Below are 6,462 nucleotides of genomic sequence, written 5' to 3'. Positions count from 1 at the left end.
AGGTATAGCACTCGAGTTCTGCAAATGAATGCCAGACTATCCGAAGGAAACACTAATTTGACCTACTTTCTTTTTTAGGTATATCGGAAAAATCGATAGCTATGTAAAGAAAATGTATGAGTCTATGTGTATGAACGGTTGAGTGAGTGTTTGTGTGTATATGTGCGTGGAAAAAGAGAGAGAATTAGTATGGTAGCTAGTTGTTAACGATTTCGTCGCGGAAACCATTAAAATAGATATTTAATTTACATATCTGGGATAATATATAAATATTTTATATTTTAATATTTATAAATATATATTCCCAACAAATATATTTTTAAAAATATATCTTTTTCTTACATTTTCGAAAAGGACAATGATACAATTAACAACATCAAAGAAAAAGAAATATATATATATATATATATAAGATCGCTATAATCTTCTTTCAAATTCGTTTTTCAATCGAGATTGTTTTAATCGTAGAAAAAGAAAAAAAGGAAAAAAAATATATTAAAGAAATAGAATCAAAATGATGAGCGTACCTTAATCCGTTTATTTTTTCTTCCAAGAAAAAAGGTGGTTGGATCGTGGAGATGTCATAGTGATAAATCTTAAAAGTCGTACGATTTATCGTGCATTAGATATTACATTTTCGGCATTATGTTAGAAAAGGGTAGGGAACACGTCCAGCGGTGCAAAATCCATTTTTACGATGGAGCACGCGCGACCGTATTTTCTATTTCTCTCTTTCTATCTCTCTCTCTCTCTCTCTCTCTCTCTCTCTATTTCACTCTCTTACGTATCTCACGTATCTCGATCGTAATGTAATGCGTACAGATTTCATGAACGATTCAAAGTGGAACTAATGGGATGCTGGAAACGACGAAAAATCGCATGAACGACAAGACTCGTATTCTTTCTCTTTCTCTAACTCTCTTTATCTATCTGTCTCACTTTTGCTCGTTTATCGCAACATCTGTATACATATATACACGTACGTGTTACCAATCTGGACCTATGGAATACCGCTATGGAGTATGGCAGCGAAAAGTCACATTGTCAAGTTCGTAAAATCACCTAATCATTAGTATTTCATCATATAGCAAAGAAAATAATGCATCTACGTTAGTCAACGTTTTCCAATAATTCATTCCGATATACGCATTTTCTTTCTCTTATTTTATCTCAATTTGTATCAAATTAAGAAATAAATTGACATTTATATTATCGATTTAAAATAATCAAATATTCAATTATTCTTACTAATGAATGAGTGGAAAACGATCGAGATTCGAATTCGAATAGTGACGGCTAAAACAAACGAACAAAGTTATAAAAAAGGAAAAGCGTTTAAATGTATCGCATAAACAACACAACTATAATCTCACGATAAAAATAATTATGTTTGCGTTAAACGATAATCGTAATTACAAAACGTTCTGGTATTATTACAACGGACAGATAATCACAGATCAGATTTTATTCGTTACTCGTAATACCTGTGACAAAATCCAAGGACGAGATTGATAATGATATTACGCTCTGATATAATCGACAAGGTATCTTTGACAGGCTCTTTAAAGAGAAGCTTTAAAAAAAAAAAAAGAAAAAAAATAAGAAAAGAAAATCCTTAATAGAAGAGGATACAAAAAACAAAAGAAGATATAGGGAAACATGAAAGGAAAAGAAAAGGAAAGATAAAAACTAAGAGAAGGGGGTTGGGTTATAGAAAGGAGAAGGTACAAGGATGAACCTTAAAAGCAAGGCAAGCAAGAGAATCGCTGTACCCATAACAATGTACAGTTTACAAGAGTTGGCCGTGACGTAAGTGGCCGCTAGAAAATCTCTGTTCTTTCTTTCTTTCTATCTTTCTTTCTTTCTTCCTTTCCTCTCTTTCTTTTATATCTATTTTTTCTTTTTCCTTTTTTCCTTTTTTATTGTCCTCCCTATCTTTCTTACCTTCGTCTGTCCGTTCGTATGTTAGTTCGTTCGTATATATATATATATACATACGTTCCCTTCGAATCTCACTATAGAAGAGGGTTGGGCGTTTGGGGGAGACTTTTAGAGTCATTGTAGGTGATCCAAGGTGCTCGAGTATCAGCGTACGGCACTAACGGCAAGACCACCCCTCCACGACGACACCTCTTCTAACCCTCTCCCCCGTATACTCGACCTAACCCTTGCATTTCCCACTCTCTTCAACTTCTACCCCTTCTATTTCACCCTCTCTCTCTCTCTCTTTCTCTCTCTCTCTCTCTCTGTCTCTGTCTCTGTCTTTTTCACTCGAGGTAGAACCACGATCAGCATCGAACCAAGCTATGTACTGTACCTGTTCCTATTCCGGCTTGCCGTGTTCTAGCTCGATGAGTTCGCTCGAACCTACCCTCTTACGAGGGAACGTTTGCCTTTTCTTTTTCCACCCCTTTTCCTACTTTTATTTTATATCTTTGTGTTCTTTTTTCTTTCTTTTTTTTCTTTAACTACCTATTTCTCTCTCTCTCTCTCTTTCTTCTCCTTTCGCACTTATAACTTCTTTTTTATTTTATCTACCATCTTTTATTAATTATTTTTAACGTTATTTGCATGTCTTATCCACATTTAATGTAGTTTCTTTTTTTCTTTAAGAATTTAATTTACCATGGTGTGTGTGTGTATGTGTGTATGTGTGTTCTTTTGTTATTTTCTTTTCTTTTACTTTTTAATTCATTTTACACTTATTGTTCTACGTTTTTATAAGAAGATAGATAAATTTTGTCTTTAAAGTGTCATATTATAAACACGTCATTATCATATTAAAACGTATTATTTACGTATTTATTTCATTTTTATTGTTCGACATTATAACTGACCTAAATAAATTGTGTTTATTTATTTATTACCTTTTAACAATCCTTTTTTTTTCTCTCTCTCTTTATTTCTCTTATTATATAATATTATTTCTTATCATAATTATTACATTGAATAATATTTCACCGTCTTATCACGTTTAATGCGTTTCCCTTTATTTTTAATAATTTAATCTTGTTGTTTCACATTGCCATAAAAAAAATATATCCATTTCTCTTATTTTTTTAAACCACTCTCTCTCTCTCTTTCTCTCTTTTTCTTTTTCACTTTTTTTTACCTTTTTCTCATTTTCATTTCTCTTAATTCGCTCTCTTTTTGTACTATTCACGCTTACTTTTTTTTCTACCTTTACATTCCTATAAAAGAGTGATCGTTGATGAGGGAAGAAATAAAAAGACTTTACGAAACAAAAACACACAAAATAGATCCTCTGTCAGTCTCTCTCTCTCTTTCTCTCTCTCTCTCTCTCTTTAACCCAAATTTTCTCTCTCTTCCACTCTTCAACTCTTTTTTCCTTTCTCTTTCTCTTGTTCTCTTCAACCCTTTTTCTCTCTTTCTCTTATGTATTTATTTATCTGTTTATTCTTTCTTTCTTATATTTATTTATTTATTTATTTTCTATTTCATTCTCTTTCACTCTCTCTCTCTCTCTCTCTTTCTTTGATCAATTCTTGAAAGCTGATTTGGAAATCGCACCTATACCTTCTCGAAAGATCGATCGATCTTTTTTCTTTTTTCTTTTCTTTTTTTCCTTCCTTCTTGTTGTTTTTTTACAGGAATGTAGGCAACGAGCACACCATTCGTGAACACATACACATAGGAGGACGTATACATACATACATACATACATACATAAATTCGAACATTTCCCCGTAGTTTGGTAATACACACTGGCGCTCGTGCGTACACGGAACCACCGTGAGTATCCGTTTTGTCGTGGTTTCCAACGTGATATCGTGATATCGAGATATCGTCTGGTACCTCTCTATTGTTTGCGTATTCGATTCGTCGCGTAGGATACTATGTCGTTAGATGATTATGCGAAGCTCGTAATGGCGTTGAATCTAGATTACTATGGTACTCTGATTGCTTGAAAATATTCATATCCGATGCGTGTATAAATCGGTTCTATACTTGGGTGGGAGGTGCTGGGAGGGGAGGGAAAAGAAAAAAGATTTAAAAAAAAAACAATATATATATATATATATATATATTTAATTGAACGATTGCGTTGGATCGGTGTAACTATCGTAATTTAATACAAAAAATGTTGAGAATAAAAGAAAAAAAACCATAACAAACGAACTTGGTTGCGAGAGTACAAAATTACATTATTTTCAACGAAAGTTCGTTAGCTTTGTTTAGCGAAACTAGTTGGTATGATGAAAAATAAAAAAAATAGAACAAAAAGAGAAAAAAGAAGAGAGAGAGAGAGAGAGAGAAGAAGAAGAAAAGAAAGAAAAATTGAATTCGATCATTCGTCCGATTCTCTCTCGTCAACGAGTTTTTTTTCCTTGAAAATAACTTTTAATACTACCTTAAACGAAAGACGATAACAAATATTTCATATCTCTCATACTATAATAATTATCGAGACCAAGGATATCTCGTTTGAAATAACGAAATGATAATAATATGAATAAAAAAGAAAGGGAAGAAAAAAAAATATATAAAACTTGTCGAGCAAGGAGTATTGACTATTTCTTTTTGATATCATTGATATCGAAAAAAAAGATCGCTAGCTTGCGATTGTACTCTTGGAAATTCAAGGAATCCTCAAACGCGGAAGGAAACCCTCCCGAGGAACTTGAAAAGTTGAGCTTTACTAGTACTTTGCGAGAGATTCTAACGTACCGTTAACAGACACAAAGAGGAGAAAAACATATACATATAAGTAAATACGTACATATACATATATTTATACATATAGACACGCGCATGTATACAATAAAAAAGTACCATCGCAAGCGAAAAGATCGAACGATAATTTGTTGCATCTGTCGTGCTCGAGGAAGTTCAAGAAAGATTTACGTCGCTGTTCGAGAATGCTGCAAAGATTCCCCTCCTCCTCCTCCTCCTCCTCCTCACCGCCCCGTCCCACCCTCTTTCTCTGTCTCGCTCTCTCTTTCGCTTGCTTGCTTTCTTTCTCTCACGAAACTTGAAGTGCCTTAGAAAGTTCGTCATGCGTTGCATACGTTCGAAAGTTCCTTACGCTACTCTTTAAACGCTTTAACTTTCAAAACCGAATTCCATCCTGCAATCAAAAGCGAGTACGTAGCTCTGCCACAGTCGATGGTATTCAACGATCGACGGCATTGAAAATTTGCAAGAGCTATGCGTTGAATTCGGCCCTCGTTATCGCCTCTCTAATGCGTAACAAGTGCAAAATCGTTCTCCACGTATAAATCGAGATACGCGTTTAAATCCATGTAATATGTACGATGAAAAAGTAATAATGTTCTCGCAAATTAAAAATAATCTAACTATATTTTATTTATTCTATTTTTATATTACATTTCTCTTCGATATATTTTCCAACACACGCAATCAATATCAGCATTTTATTAAAAAAAAGAAATTAACTATAAAAAAATGACTATAATATCCGTTTTTTCGTATGATATTTAAATATATAATTACGAAAGTAATAACGCTTCAATGTAAAAGATTTATTTTGAAAAGGAAAAGAGAAAAAAAACAATAATAATTAAAACGTCAAAGGTTGGCAAAATTATTGCTTTCAATCGTACATATAATATTTTCAATATTATCAAAGTGAACTTTAATGAATCAGAGAGACGCATACTTCTATAAGTGTTATATTAGATGTTCAACGAGCTATACTCGTCGTACGTGTACACATAGATTTATATAATACACACATACGTGCACATGCAAAAACTTATACACGTACATTTACACACATTTCTCCTTCATGCATACCAACATTGTTCTTCCTCGAATATACTCTCTCACATAAAATTCAAACAATAGATCGCATTGTTTCATGCGAGTGTAAAAGCACACCCTTTCTCTCTCCTTTTAATCGTTCGTTCGTTCGTTCGTTCGTTGGTTCGTTGGTTCGTTCGTTCGTTGGTTCGATGGTTCGTTCGTTCGTTCGTTCGTTCGTTCGTTCATTTACTTAACCGACCAGGCACATTTTCCTAATGATTTATAAACGATAAATAATTTTCTATGTGATATGAATTTTTCTTCCTTTTCTTTTTTGTTCTTCCTTTTCATTCCAACAAAGCTCGCGTCGCACCTGAATCGCCAAAATAGCGAATTATTAAGGGGGCAAAGCACGTGGTTATGGCAGCTGATCGTTAATTTTATGAACACGTTTCAACGACGATGACAATTAAAAACGAACCGAGAAAGTATAGAAAATATATTTCATTTATTTTATACCTCAGCCCTACCTTTTCCAGCCCTTGTCCCTCTCTTTCTCTACCAAATGCCCAACTTTTTATTTGTCTTTTCGATTTTTCCAATGAAAAAATAATATACTGCTCGTAGTATCGTTCATTTTAATAAACTCGTACGTAAGAATATTTTCTCTTGAAATTTTTTACCAAATACATGTTTTTTTATTTTGATCAAATATTCCATTTTTTCGATTATTAA

The sequence above is a fragment of the Polistes fuscatus genome, unplaced genomic scaffold (genome assembly GCF_010416935.1).
Source record: "Polistes fuscatus isolate 324 unplaced genomic scaffold, CU_Pfus_HIC Scaffold3, whole genome shotgun sequence".
Classification (NCBI taxonomy): domain Eukaryota; kingdom Metazoa; phylum Arthropoda; class Insecta; order Hymenoptera; family Vespidae; genus Polistes; species Polistes fuscatus.
Note: the sequence above shows the minus strand (reverse complement) of the source record.